At 39.0% G+C, this 16,256-nt stretch overlaps 1 protein-coding gene across 5 annotated transcripts in view; it reads right to left on the bottom strand.

Annotated features, from left to right (window-relative positions):
• The window catches only part of LOC138826174 (ligand-dependent corepressor), a 97,790-nt gene that overhangs the window by 46,506 nt on the left and 35,028 nt on the right, over nt 1-16,256 (bottom strand). For all 5 annotated transcript variants that reach the window (XM_070021317.1, XM_070021321.1, XM_070021319.1 and 2 more), the window contains 2 exons: nt 15,891-15,970; nt 2,269-2,401 (listed from right to left, as the gene is read on the bottom strand). The gene's annotated coding sequence lies outside the window, so the exon portion shown is untranslated. The remainder of the gene's footprint in view (nt 1-2,268; nt 2,402-15,890; nt 15,971-16,256) is intronic.

The raw sequence follows: 16,256 nt of genomic DNA, 5'->3' as shown, positions 1-16,256 counted from the left end.
CAAAAGCTTATTCCATAGGAATGAACGATACGTAAAGATGGGATTACTGGCTCTGCTGAACAATACGGTCATTCAAAGATTATCAGTAATTTGCCAGAAACATTTTTGGATTTTCTTATTATTTGCTGGTACTGGGGTTTGAACTCAGGGTTTTGCTTGCTTGCTCTGTTGGTTTGCTTGCTCTGATAGTGTTCTACTATTTCAACCACACCTCTAACCCAGCTTTTTGATGGCTATTTTATAGTATGTGTGCCTGTGAGGGCCTTGGTGCTATATCTGAATTGTTGGGTTTGGGTTTTTCTTTTCTTGCTCAAGGCTAGTACTCTACAGTATGAACCACATAACTCGCACTTCTGGAGCTACTGGCACACAGCTTTTGCTGGCTATTATAAAGATGGGAGATGGGGCTGGGAAGGTGGCTCAGTGGTAGAGTGCCTGCCTTGCATACATGAGGCCCTGGATTTGATTCCTCAGCACCACATAACCAGAAAAGGCCAGAAGTGGTGCTGTGGCTCTAATGGTAGAGTACTAGCCTTGAGCTGAAGAGCTGGACAGCGCCCAGGCCCAGAGTTCAGGCCCCAAGACCAGAAAAATAAAATAAAGTTTTAAAAAAAGGTGGTAGTCACTGGGAGCCAGTGGCTCATACCTGTAATTCTAGCTACTCAGGAGGCTGATATCTGAAGAGCACAGTTCAAAGCCAGCCAGGGCAGAAACTCTATAAGACTGTTATCTGCAATAAATTATCCAGAAAAAGCTGATAGTGACAGCATTAGCCTTGAGCACAGAGGGTGAGAGACAGTGCCTAGGCCCTGAGTTCAAGACCAGCACTGACCACCCCCCCCCCCGCCAAAAAAAAAAAAGACGAGTTTTGTGGACTTGTACCTAACTTGCTTTTTAATTTTACAAAACTGCAAAGTATATAATGGCAGAGAAGGAAGCCCAATTATTTGCTGAAAAGGATTTTTCTGGAGTTCAAACTCAAGAGCCTCATGCTTGCTTGACTGGTGCTCTATTACTTGACTCACATCCCCAATCCTATTTGTCTTTAGAAAGAGTCTTGCTATAGGCCAAGGCTGACTCTGAACTCACAGTAACTCATAATCCTCCTCTCACCCTCTAGATTGCTAGGTATTGATTAACCTCTTTTTTTCGAACCTATCACAGTCATATACACAACTGGAACTAGAGAAAAAATATAACTAGGAAATATAAATCCATTTCAAAAATAATTTCTCAAAAGTAAAGAATGATAGCCAGTGACTCATGCTGTAATCATAGCTACTTGGGAAGATTCAAGAGTTGAAGGAATTGTAGTTTGAGAACAACTGGGGCAGAAAAGTTCACAAGAAGGTTATCTCAAAAGAAAAAAGAGAGAGCAGAAACTATTATGTTAAACTGGATCATGAACAGAAATTTCTTGAAGGTTTTGGTTGAGAGCAATTATGCTTCACGGATTCAGAAGGAAAAAAAAACTGATTTCTTAATTTTTCTAAGTCTCAAGATTCTGTGATTAGTTCTTTTCTGCATTGGGGAAGGAAGAACATGGAGAACTCGGCAAACTCTCACCTTTGTTACTGCTGGGCAGGTGCTTTATCTAGGAGACAAGGCCCCAGCCCTGTTTTGCTTTATTTATATTTCAGGTTTTCTTTGATAGAGCTAATTTCTAATTATAATCCTCTAGATCTCAGCCTCCTGAATAGCTGGAATTATAGAAATACAAAACAATATGTTTCCAGATAAAGAGAAGTGAAAAGAATGCAGAAGAGGGAGTTATTAAATGACCCATTAAATGTAAAAGGTTTCATTATGAGCAATTTTGCCTAAAGTTAATTTCAGTTAATTTTGCTAACCTAATTTTGCCTGAGTGAAATAAGACTGTACATCAAGTGGAAGGTGCTTACAAATCTAATTGTAAGATATAACTACATTTTCTGTATAAATGAAATTTCAGGTTGGAATTAAATTTATAGTTTGTTTTCAAGTTGCTAGTAGCTATAAGAGTAACTTTGTTTTTTAAAATTGTCTAGCAACATGTAGAACTCCTGAGACCTTAAAACTTTTGTTTCCTAATAAATTGTGAGCTAGTTAACTTAAAACTCATCACTTCAGAGCTAAAGAATAACATGTTATCATTACTTTATATTTAAGTTGACCATAGAGAAAAAAGTGTATTATCAATAAAAAATATTTTAAAGAAACTTTCAAACAACGTTGAAATTAAGGAGAAAGACAAGCAGAGGTTAAACGTTCTCTGTCACAGAAACCAACCTTTTCTACAAAAGACCGCATTGAGGAACTCTTCTGCTTGTCTCTCGAATAGAATGATTTTTGTGTGCTCTTGTTTAAGCAGAGCTTCTTGCCCAGCTCCTGAAGCTGGTTCATCCAGATCAACTAAGTGTCCCTGCAAAAATATTTGGTGAAATATTAGTACAGATATATTTCCCATTCAAAATCAAATGTATCAATGCATAATTAAAGACAAATAACAGCAATAAGACAACATAGTTCAATACAAGTATTATATTTTAAAACTTTAAATCAGGATGAAACTGATCCACACAGAAATATAAAAGTGAAACTGCTGTGTATATATGATTGGATGGATTTTATCCAAGCTTCACAATTATGTGTTTTGTTTAAAATTCATAGTATTTTAACTATACTAGAAGAAACATTCCTTGAGCAGTTAGTATTTGGCTTTATTACATTGAAAAAAGAATTTTTAGACAAACCAACTCAGAAAGATCCTTTTTTAATTTAAAAAATAATAATCTTAGCCCAGTGCTGGTGACTAATGCCTGTAAGCCTAGACCCTCAGGAGGCACAAATCTGAGTGAGGATCCTGATGCAAAGCAAGCCTCCATAGGAAAAAAATCTTTGAGACTCTTGTTGGAAATTAGAAAAAAACTCAAGAGAGAGACTCAGGTCGAGTTTAAGTTCCAGGGGTGGCACAGGTGCGTGCGACAGGCATGCACACAAGGAGTCAGGATCTAGATTACTAAGTCAACTTAAAAAAAAGAAACACAATGTAGGAAAAGTCATGGTATTGGCTTTCCAGTTCTCTTAGCCTTTTAAGAAACAAAACCAGGGCTGGGAAGGTGGCTCAGTGGTAGAGCACTCGCCTTGCATGTTTAAGGCCCTGGGTTCGATTCCTCAGCACCACATAAGCAGGAAAAAAAAGCCGGAAGTGGAGCTGTGACTCAAGTAGTAGAGTGCTAGCCTTGAGCTGAAGAGCAGAGGGACAGTACCCAGGCCCAGAGTTCAGGCCCCACAACCGGACTCAAAAAAAAAAAAACAAAAGAAAAGAAAAGAAACAAAACCAAATTTCTTTTTCATTTTTATTTTCTATTCATTTTTCTGTCAGTGTTGGGGCTTGAAAATGGGCTTTGAGCTATCAATTTTTTCACTGAGGGCTGGAGCCCTACCACTTAAGCCACATCTTCACTATTGCCTTTTTACTGGTTAACTAACTGAAGACAGATTTGGAGGTTTTCTGCCTAGGTTGGATCCAAATTGAAGTTCTAAGAAACTAGCCTCCTAAATAGCTAAGATTATAAGCATAAGTCATGGGTGCTTGGCTGGATTTTCTTTCTTTTTTTTTTCTTTTTGCTTATGTGGTGCTGAGGAATCGAACTCAGGGCCTCAAGCATGCAAGGCGCTCTACCACTGAGCCACCTTCCCAGCCCCCTTGCTGGATTTTCTTATTTTTTTAAAATAAACCTTCAAGACTTACCTTACAAATATATAGAAAAGTTAATTAGAAATATATCAGAGATCAAAAAATAATTAAATGTTTAGAACAAAATAAGAGATCTTGTGTATTGGGCATTAAGCAAAGAATTTCTTGAACAGAACATTAAAAATTTATTCCCCCCCCGGGGGTGGGGGACACACAAAGGAGGAGGCTACAATGCTTGATAAGAAATGTACTCATTATCTTGCCCCATGTAATTGTAACCCCTCTGTAAAGTATTTTCGGGCTGGGAAGGTGGCTGGCTCAGTGGTAGAGCGCTTGCCTTGCATGCCTGAGGCCCTGGGTTCGATTCCTCAGCACCACATAAGCAAAAAGAAAAAAGCTGGAAGTGGCGCTGTGGCTCAAGTGGTAGAGTGCTAGCCTTGAGCTGAAGAGCTGAGGGACAGCACCCAGGCCCAGAGTTCAGGCCCCACGACTGGACCCAAAAAAAAAAGTATTTTCACAATAAAAAAAAATTTATTCCCCCTCCCTATTATTCTGGTGCTGAGGATTAAACTCAGGTCCACACAAAGGCTAGGCAAGTATACTATACTACAAAGCTACAACTTTGGTGCCCAAAGCATGACATTTAAAAAAATAATAATAAACATGCCGGGCACCATTGGCTCACGCCTACAATCCTAGCTACTGAGGAGGGTGAGATCTGAGGATCACAGTTCAAAGCCAGCCCAGACAGGAAAGACCATGAGACTCTCATCTCCAATAAACCACCAGAAAACTGGAAGTAGCCCTGAGGCTCAAGTGGTAGAGCACTAGCCTTGAGCTGAAGAGCTGAGGGACAGTGCCCAAGCCCAGAGTTCAAGCCCCATGACAAACAACAAAATAATAATAATAATAATAATAATAATATTAATAATAATAATAATCTTCATAAAGATTCAAAGGTTTTCTTTTTCAGAAGTGAGTATAAACCTAAACCCAGGAGAAAATATGTACAATATATCTGACCAAGTTTTTCAAATAGTTAAAAGATTAATATATTTATGTGTGTATATATATATATATATATATATATTACATAAAACAATCACTGTCAACATCTAGAAACAATTCAAAAGTCCATAAGAAAGTTAAGTGCTGGTGGCTCATGTCTGTAACCTTAACTACTCAAGAAGCTGACGAAAAGACTACTCCTTGGAGAGAAACACAAAGGTGCAATCCCTACATGCCTCTTTATATGTATGTAACTATATAATCATATATATAATTATATACATGGGGGAGGGAGGAGAGAGAGAGAGAAAGAGAGAGAGAGAGAGAGAAAGAGAAAGAGAAAGAGAGAGAGAGAGAGAGAGAGATATGAACTCCAAGATATGGAAACAAGATCTTTTTAAAATATATTTTTGATTATTCTGTCTTCTTTATGTATAGTGTATTCATGTGTATTATTTTTGGGAGGGTGGGAGGAGGATACAGAACTCCAGGCAAAAGGGGTGAGAAAGTACAGCTGTGGAGCTCACTGGACACTGATGAAAGTAAACTATACTTATGGGTGGAGATGGGAGGGACTGGAAGAGAGTGAGAGAAGGGAAGACACTGGGAAAGGAAATGTGCTCATTACCTGACTCATGTAATTATAATCCCTCTATATATCACCTTCAAAATAACAACAAAGTAAATTTTTTTAAAAAGTCCAAGAAAAAGGGAAAGTAGAGTAGCACATTCCATGCTAAAAACTATTCCCCAATAAAAAGGAACAAAAATTAAAAAGTGAAAGAAGTAATACATAAAAGACCATGGCTCATGTGTATAATCCTAACTACTCTGGAGGCTGAGATCTGAGGATTGCAGTTTGATGCCAGAGACTTTTATCTTCAATAACTACTCAGAAAAAGCCAGAAGCAGAACCATAGCTCAAGTGGTAGAGCTCTATCCTTGACCAAAAAGCAACTCAGGGACAGCGGTCCAGGCCCTGAATTCAAGCCTCAGGACTGGCCAAAAAAAAGGGACATGTATTGTAAGAATTCATATACTTCTAGTAAAGGTAAAACTACTATGATTGTATGAGGCAAAAATAGTTCTACAGGTTTCATCTCAACTAATAGCTGGGTGCACTAAATGCATATGTCACTCCAGCAGCATGGGGAAGAACAAACAGAGGAGGATCACAGTCCAAGCTGACACACATAAAGTGAAACTTTACCTAAAAATTAACAAGCACAAGAATGGAGCTGTTGATCAAGTGACAAAGTGCTATCCATCTCCAAAAAAAACTGAACTAGAGCAGGAGGCAGAGTTTAAGCCTCAGTACACGGAGGGAGGGAGGTACGTACGTAGGTAGGTAGGTAGGTAGGTAGGTAGGTAGGTAGGTAGGTAGGTAGGTAGGTAGGTAGGTAGGTAGGTAGGTAGGTAGGTAGGTAGGTAGGTAGGTAGGCAGGCAGGCAGGTAGGTAGGCAGGCAGGTAGGTATGTAGGTAGGTAGGTAGGCAGGCAGGCAGGCAGGCAGGCAGGCAGGTAGGCAGGCAGGCAGGCAGGCAGGCAGGCAGGTAGGTAAAACTGGATGGATGGATGGATGGATGGATGGATGGATGGATGGATGGATGGATGACCAATACAAAAAAGCAAAAGGGATTAGAGGGGAGGCATAGACAGACAGACAGACAGACAGACAGACAAGACAAGACAGACAGACAGACATTACATACATACATACATACATACATACATACATACATACATACATACATACATACATACATAGAACCAATATAAAAAAGGACTGGTGAAGAGGTTCAAGTGGTAGAACATCTGCCTAGTAAGTGCCAGACCATGAGCTCAAACTAAGTACAACCAAAAATACTGAATGAATGAGTGAACAAATGAAATTCAGCATATTAAAGATACTAGAAGGGTTGGGAATGTGGCTTAGTGATAGAGTGCCTGCCTAGCATGCATAAAGCCCTTGGTTCAATTCCTCAGTACCACATAAACAGAAAAGGCTGGAAGGGGCACTGTGGCTCAAGTGGTAGAACGCTAGTCTTGAGCAAAAGAAGCTCAGGGAGGATGCCCAGTCCCAGAGTTCAAGCCCCAGGACCTGGGGGTAGAAGGGGAGAGGGGGAATAAAGATACTGTAAGCCAGTGCTGGTAGCTCACCCCTGTAATCCTAACTACTCAGGAAGCTGAGATCTGAGGATTAAAGTTTAAGTCAGCACAGGCAGCCAGGAAAGTCCAACTCTTATCTCCAATTAACCTCCAGAAAACTGGAAGTGGAGCTGTGGCTCAAAGTGGCAGGCTAGCCTTGAGCAAAAAAGTTCAAGGACCGTGTCCAGGCTCTTAGTTCAAGCCCCATAACTGGCCAAAAAAAAAAAAAAGATACTAGTTACCAAATGTCCTATCAAGAGGGTCATACTATTTTAGGTTTTGTAAGCCACTTACAACCTCTAACATATATTTCCATTTAGTTTTCTCCCCCTCCTCTTTCTTCATCCCTCCTTCCTTCTATCTATCCCTCTTTGCCCTAACCTTCCCTTTTCTAAAAACACAACTCTTTAATTTCAAGGCATTAAAAAATAATCTAAGCTGGGCTCTGGCAGCTCATACACTGTAATCCTAGCTCCTCTGGAAGCTGAGCTCTCTTGAGGATTGTGATTGGAAGCCAGCCCAGGCAGGAAAGTCTTATCTCGAATTAATCGCCAAAAAGCCAGAAGCAAAGCTCTGGCTGAAGCAGTAGAGCACTGGCCTTGAGCAAAAAAAAAAAATCTCAAACCCTGATTTCAAACACTAGGACTGGATCACTCACATGGGAGTGGAACAAACGAACACACACACACACACACCAAGATCCACTGGTCCCTAAAGTAACAAAGCAAAACTGTATACACACACACACCCCATACCAAGATCCACTGGTCCCTAAAGTAACAAAGCAAAACTGTACACACACACACACACACACACACACACACACACACACACACACACACACACACACACACACACACACACACACACACACACACACACACACACACACACACACACACACACACACACACACACACACACACACACACACACACACACACACACACACACACACACCAAGATCCACTGGTCCCTAAAGTAACAAAGCAAAACTGTATCAACATGGAGATGAGTCTTCAAGACAATAAACTGTCACTGAAATTAGATTGTTAAATAATAAAGGTGAACATAAAATTTCTTTTCTAATTTTGTTGCACCATGGGTTCCAGATGTCTTGGGCAATAGATACCTATTCCTCTTAAGGAATTTTAGGAAAGGCAAGATGGCCTAGATTTCTGAAGAATACGAAAATAAAAGGATAACAGTTGAAAGCCATTCCTGTCTAGAGAACTCCTTTGTGCCTATGTTTTCAAAATTTAAATAACATTCTTGTAAATTCATACAGAAGGAGAGAAAATCTAGGAATGAGAAGAATCTGTACACAAGCAAGTTTTGTAAAAATTATAAAAGTTAAAAAAGTCATGAACTTATAGCTTATAGCTACTGCTAAGTCTACTAACCTGTGACTTACTGACATTTCAAGCAATGAACTAAACAAAGCTGACAAGATTCAACTCAATGATTTAACTGCCATTTTCTTATATATACCTTCTTATTTTAAATGCTAGCAAGTCTCAAAGAAAATGGTTTCACTACTCTATAACCCATATACTTTAAGGGCAATTATCTAACAGTGATCTAACTTGCCTTAAATTATTGTTCTTTATTTAAACAAAGTATAAACTGTGCTTAATGCAATTTTTACTGTATGTCAAAGTTGTCTTTAATTTTGCTAAAATTATCAAGTTAATGAGTAGGAAAACGAAAGGCTGAAGGCTTAAGGATGAACATGAACCAACTGTTAAATACAGGATTCAAAATTCAAGCATAGCAAGAATGTGGTTATAAACATAGATCTGTCAATATTTTTAATAAAATTAAACCCAAAAAATAAGCAGCAAATAATTATTACTATTGTGCTTGTTGAGTGCCTGGTTCTATAATCAGCACTTTCAACTGGTAATTTTATCCCATCCATCATACATGTACAAGCTATCTAAAATAACAATAAGACAAATATAAGCCTCAGCCACTGTTAACAGGAAGGATTTCTTCTGCTTCTACTTGTTCAGAAACTTAAAAGTTTACTACGCCCAACTTTTCTCCGCAGGCCAATCCATCAAAAGTTTTCCAGAATTCCTATCTCTTCTCCATCATTACAATACATGTTCTTAGCTGCATTTTTGAGGTAACAACATTATACAGTTTGATAAGCTTGCCTTCTTCTATACTCCTATATAGCATGTTATCTACATTACTGAGAGTACTGCTTTTACAACATGTGTCTATTTCTTATTTCCTCCACTAGAGTATATAAATTCCTTAAAAATAATTATCTGTAGCTAAAACTTTGCATTATAATCATTCAGTACTATTATTTCTCCCACACTGGTATTTTTTTATATTACTAAGAGCAAAATATATAGTTGTTGATTTAAACTTCAGAAATAAAGAATGGAAGAAAGTTTATATAAAGGGGAAAAGCCAAAGATTTAATATTAAGATGTTGATAATCAAAAATGATTTCAGATTTAATGCAATACAAATTCAATCATGCCGGCTATTTTTTTTTTTGAGGGTGCAGGAATAGAAAACTCACCCTAGCCAGGCGTGGGTGGCTCACTCCTGTAATCCTAGCTACTCAAGAGGCTGAGATAAGAGGATCAAGGTTCAAAGCCAGCCTGGGCAGGAAAAATCTGTGAGACTGTTATCTCCAATAAACCACCAGAAAATCAGAAGTGGCACTACGGCACAAAAGAAGGAAGGGAGGAAGGGAGGAAGGGAGGAAGGGAGGAAGGAAGGAAGGAAGGAAGGAAGGAAGGAAGGAAGGAAGGAAGGAAGGAAGGAAGGAAGGAAGGAAGGAAGGAAGGCAGGCTCATTCTAAAAATCCATACGGATGGGCTGGGAAGTTGGCTCAGTGGTAGAGCGCTGGCCTTGCATGCCTGAGGCCCTGGGTTCGATTCCTCAGCATCACATAAACAAAAAGAAAAAAAGCCGGAAGTGGCACTGTGGCTCAAGTGGTAGAGTGCTAGCCTTGAGCTGAAGAGCTGAGGGACAGCGCTCAGGCCCAGAGTTCAGGTCCCACGACCGGACCCAAAAAAAAAAAAAAAATCCATATGGAAATCTTAAGGGACCACAAATCAAAATAATCTGTTAGCCAGGTACCAGTTGCTCACATCTGCAATATTAGCTAAAGTGTCTATAGGAGGATGGTGGTACAAAGCCATCCTGGGAAGGTAAGTCTGAGACTTCATCCTCAATTAATCAGCAAAATTCTGGGCCAGATGCATGGCTAAGTAGTAGAGTACTAGGGCATACACATAAAGAATAAATTGGGGAAGGGGGGAGGGTTGGGCTTAAATTCAGGACATTGAGCTCTCTTGGCTTGCTTGCTCCAACTGGTAAGAAAATTATACAGAGGAGTGGGATAATATGTTAGTGTAAATAAATACTCAAAACAACTATTAATATTATAATTTGAGGTCTTCTTACTTTTGGTGGGGGGTTGCTAGTATTGGAGCTTGAACTCAGAACCTCATGTTCTTTCTTGGCTTCTTTGTTCTACACGGGAGCTGTGGCTCTACCACTTGAGCCACAGCTCCACCTCTGGATTTTTGCTGATCAACTGGAGATAGGAGTCTCTTGGGTTTGTTTGCCTAAATTGGCTTTGAATCTGGAACCTCAGATCTCAGCCTACAGAGTAGCTAGGATTAAAAGAATCAACCATGTGCATGTGGCCTGGCTTAAGTTAATAATTTACTAAATCTTTTACAGAATACCTACTTTTTTGCCTAATAAGTAAGGAAATAAGTAAGGAAAGATTTAAAACAAAAGCAAATCAGGCAGTAAATTGGCTTACTTACTGATTCCTAACACAGTAAAAATTGCTCATTTAAAATATGATGAAGCTCACTTACTCTCTTACCTTCTCCCATTTTCCAATAAAGAAACTCCAAATCCTACTTGATTTTTGTCCTCCATTTCCTATGTTTCTACTCCTACCATTATTATAAAACTGCATGAATGCTAAAGATATAAGATGAAATTCCAGCTGTAGGTCTTTGCCAAGGACATAATCTCTCTGGATCTTTTTCAAATTTTTACTTATAAAACTAAAATGACTTTAACCAATATGGGTTGTTTTGATATGGTTATTTTGATGATAGCACATAAAAGTAACTGGCACACATAAAGGAAATGCAAACCAAAGCAACTATGAGATTCTACCTCACCCCAGTAGGGTGAATTCAAGCAACAACCAATATTGGCAAGGACATGGTGCAAAAGGAACTCTATTGCACTGTTGATGGGAGTGTATACTAGAACAATGACTCTGGACAACAGTCTGGAAGTTTCTCAAAAACATGGGGCTGGGAATGTGGCTTAGTGGTAGAGTGCTTGCCTAGCATGCATGAAAAGTCCTGGGTTTGATTCCTCAGTACCACATAAACAGAAAAGGCCAGAAGTGGCACTGAGACTCAAGTGGTAGCATGCTAGCCTTGAGCCAAAGAAGCTCAGGGATAATGCCCAGGCCCAGAGTTCAAGCCCCAAGACTGGAAAACAAACAAACAAACAAAAACCCCAAACCAAAAACCTCCCAAACACAGCTCTTCCCTTCCCAACCATACAACTTCCAGGTATGTACCCAGAACATCACAAGCCAGGATACTGTAAGACACTTGCACATCCACGTTCACTTCTGCACTACTGACAGCAGCCAAAAGTAAAGGAGTAGATTTTTTTAAAAATGTGGCACCTATACACAATGGAATTTTAAAGTCATCTGCAGGGAAATGGATGCACCTAGAACAAATCATGTTAAGTGAGGTAAGCCAAACTCAGACAAATGGCATGTATTTTCTCTCATATATGGAAGCTAGATCTAAAATACACCAAGATATGATAAAATACACAGGTCTCTAGGCATTCACACACAGTGAGACCAAAAGAGGATACTTTTAGGGGAGGAACACAATGGCGCAATGCCTAGGTACTTTTGATCATGTAAAATAATATTTATTGAAATAACTCCAGAAAATGAAAACATGTTTTTTTTTTTTTTTTTTTTTTTGTGATAGAGCACTAGCCTTGAGCAGAAAATCTCAGGGATAGCGCCAAGGCCTCCTGAGTTCAAGTCCCAGGAACAATCAAAAGGAAAAAAGAGAAATGCTACAGCCATATGTATGAAAGAACTTAGTTAAGATTTGTGAGCGAGGGCTGGGAAGATGGCTCAGTGGTAGAGCACTTGCCTTGCATGCCTGAGGCCCTGGGTTTGATTCCTCAGCACCACATAAGCAAAAAGAGAAAAGCCGGAAGTGGCCCTGTGGCTCAAGTGGTAGAGCGCTAGCCTTGAGCTGAAGAGCTGAGGGACAGCGCCCAGGCCCAGAGTTCAGGCCCCACGACCGGACCCCCCAAAAAAAAAAAGAAAAAGAAAAAAAGATTTGTGAGCGAAAGCTGGGCATTGGTGGCTCAGGCTTGTAATCTTAGCTACTCAGGAGGCTTAGATAGAAGAGTGAGGTTCAAATCCAGCCTAGGCAGGAATGTCCATGAGATTATCTCCAATTAACCACTAGAAAACTGGAAGTGGCACTATGGCTCAAAGTGTTAGAGCACTAGCCTTAGGCAAAAAGAGCTTCAAGCCCCATAACTGACCTTCTCCACCCCCCCCCAAAAAAAAACAACAATTTGTGAGTAAGTGGAGAAGGGAGGAAAAAACTAGGAGTGAGGGAAGGGATGACACTGAACAAAAAGAAAGGTATTCTTTACCTGACTTATGTAACACTCCCCTCTGTACATTACCTTTATAATAATTTAAAAAATTACAGTGGGGGGGAGGGTAGTTGGGGAGGGGGGAGGGGGAGAGGGAGGGTAGGGGGAAAACAAAGGATAAGGCTACAATGCTCAATAGGAAATGTACTCATTACCTTGCTCACGTAACTGTAACCCTTCTGTACAGTATTTTTACAATAAAAAACATACAAAAAATTTAAAAAAAGATTTGTGAATGAGACATAAACAGAAGATATTTTGATTATTATAGCTGCTTTTTTTTTATTAGTTATGGTTGTGCTGTATCTAATTTAAACTTTGTCATGGGTATGCATGTATATACAGGAAATATACACTGTGTATATAGGATTTAATACAATCACTGTTTTTCAGGCATATATGTCAAGTCGTACAATGTATCCCCAGAGGTACATGGACACACACGGACACATACACACCTGAAGACACACAGTATAATATAATCTAATGTTTAAAAAAAAACAGCTTCAGGGCTGGGAAGGTGGCTCAGTGGTAGAGCGCTTGCCTTGCATGCTCGAGGCCCTGGGTTCGATTCCTTAGCACCACATAAGCAAAAAGAAAAAAGCCGGAAGTGGCGCTGTGGCTCAAGTGGTAGAGCACTAGCCTTGAGCTGAAGAGCTGAGGGACAGTGCCCAGGCCCAGAGTTCAGGCCCCACGACCGGACCCAAAAAAAAAAAAAAAAAAAAAAAACAGCTTCACAAACAAGCCAAGTTACCAAATGGAATTATTATTCCTACTAGGAATATCAACTAGAAACTGTAGAACTCCACAGAATAAAAAAAGCCATTTTAGCCAGTGGCTACTCAAGAGGCTGAAATCTGAGGACCACAGTTTAAAGCCAGCCCAGGCAGGAAAGTTCGTGCCAATAAACCACCAAAAAACCACAAGTGACACTGTGGCTCAAGTGGTAGAGTGCTAGCCTTGCGCTGAAGAGCTGAGGGACAGTAAGCAGGCCCAGAGTTCAAACGCACGGATCACCAAAACACAAACAAAAGCCATTTTAAACACTACAGTTTCTTAACTTCCTTTTACTCTATTTTCTCCTAAAAATACTTATACTATACTCATATATTAAGAAAAAAACTCTTTAATCATGTTGCAATAACATACTATAATCCATTACCAGGCACAGAATGGCTCTTTTCCCAATACTAATATGAAAAAAACAAAAAACAAAAAACACAATTTCTCCTTCTACCCAACTCCTATTTAATGACTTGCAACTATAGTAACTACAATAAGCTAACATATATAAACTAGTGATAAATTTTATTTGTAGTTTTAAGTCATGAAATCATTTGTTTTCTAGTCTCTCTTTTTTCAAGATGCATTGAATTTCATGTCAACATAGACTCCCAGATAATTCACAGCAATAACTTCATGGATAAAATATGAAAAGATGTCACAAAAGAACACTAAATTGGCTAAATTTCACTAAATTTCTAATAACACTAAATTTCAGATTCTAAAACATTTGCCAACAGTCATCAACAGTAGTACAATGGCTATGCATAGGAGGACAAAGAAGTATATGGCATAGTTCTATCTGCAGCAGCTGGCCAAGTAGTCAACACAAAATTCAAACTTTTTCAGAGAAGGAGGAACAAAAAATAAGTTAGAATACTGTCACAATATTTGCTACAAATATTGAATTAAATGTGTAAAGTGACACAATAGTATCAACACATTTATAGACAGAGTAGGGCTTAAGAGCTAAAAGCAAGGGATTTTCAACTACAGAAAACAAGTAAAGTTCTTTTTTAGTAGTCCAAAGACTAGTAAAGGTATGTCGTTTAATATAAATTAGGCTAAGATTTGCAGTTTAATTGAAAGAAAACTATATTGACTATTGAAACATTATTAGAAAGGAAAGTAGAGTGTGGCTAGGTGTAATGGCCCATGACTATGATATGATCTACTCAGCAGGTAGAGACCAAGAGGCTTTTGGCTCTGGGCTAGACTTGACAAAAGTTAGCAAGCCTCCAACTCAACAAAGAAACTGGGTATGGTGGCACACACATAATCCAAATTGGCAGTGGGCACAGGAAAGAGGATTGTTACCTACCTGTGGCTGATCCTTGGCAAAAAGCATAAGACCCTAACTGAAAAATAACTAAAAGCTAAAGGGGACTGGAAATAGAAATAAAGCCTACATTCAAAATTATAGGATAGAGTTGGGATTGTACAGGCTACCAAGGAACTTGAGAGTTAAGTTAAAAAAGGCAATGAAAAAGTCCTTGAAGACTGAGTACAGGGCATTATTTCCATAACATTTTGGGGTGACAGTAGTGGATCGAGGGAGTTTTTAACAGCCTGAAGAGCTCTGAGAAAGAGACTGATGATGTTACTTCAGGAATTCAGAAATAATGCTAAGAGTGTGAACTACCATCACAACTGTGGAAATTCAGACTACAGGTGTAACTCAAATGACCAAGTGCCTGTCTAGTAAGTGTTTAAAATCTTCAGTTCAAACTCTAGTATGAGACAGACAGACACAGACAGACAGGCAGGCAGGCAGGCAGGCAGGCGCACACACACACAAACACGAAAGACACACACACACACACACACACACACACACACACACACACACACACACACACACACACAAACACGAAAGACACACACACACACACACACACACACACACACACACACACACACACACACACACACACACACACACACACACACACACACACACACACACACACACGAAAGAAAGTAAAGATGGAAGGCCTTGTGGCTCAGTGTTAGAGCTCTAGCCTTGAGCAAAAAAGCTCAGGGACAATACCCAGGTCCTGAGTTAAGCCCAGACCAAAAAACCCCAAACCCTCTACTTACATTTAGCACAAAGGTTCAACTAATTTGTACAACAGAATATAAGCAGCATTTGTGCCTAGATACTACAAATACTTGAAATCATAAATCATAGCAAATCATAAATCTAAATCTTCATAAATTAATAACTGCCTAATCCAGATCTGTTACTCTTCTTTAGTAACTCCCATTTCTTGGATTATAGTACACTTCCTATTTAAGATAAACAGAACAGTTTAAGACCTAGTAGATAACTAAGTAACTAAATAACTTAGTAACTTAATAACAAAGCAATTGCATGCTGGGATGCAGATTTCTTATTAGACAAATCTAAAGACTAAAAACAGTTGCAAAACCCAGAGTTACTATCAAACCCTTTATAAAGAAAGTATCATACTTTCTTTCCCAACAACCAACTAAATAATTTTTTTTAAAGGACACTAAAATACTATGGTTAAAAACGGTTTCACAAGATTCTGGGTTACCTTTATTTTCTCTCTTCTCAAACAACAGAACAGACAATTTTCATCAAAAGTCCAACTAGAGATGTTTTCAGGTTCACAATCTGCAAAAAATATAATAGTAATTTAAAAAACAATTTTCAGAAAATAAATTATAATTGCAAAATATTGTTTTTAACAAAAACTTCACTGAGTAGGTGACAGATTTCCTTTTTGTCTTCAAACTCTGGATCAAACTTAGGAGCTCATACATGGCAAATTCAATGCCTTATCACTGATCTCTACTGCCAATCATGTTTTAATTTTGCTCCTGGGCTTCATGCATAAAAGGCAAGCACATTTCTACTACACTCTCATCCTCCTGTGTTTTAAAATTCTTAGCTCAACAAG

Source organism: Dipodomys merriami, unplaced genomic scaffold (genome assembly GCF_024711535.1).
Source record: "Dipodomys merriami isolate MVZ:Mamm:240054 unplaced genomic scaffold, mDipMer1.0.p SCAF_14, whole genome shotgun sequence".
Lineage (NCBI taxonomy): Eukaryota > Metazoa > Chordata > Mammalia > Rodentia > Heteromyidae > Dipodomys > Dipodomys merriami.
This window is presented reverse-complemented; position numbering and strand designations above follow the sequence as displayed.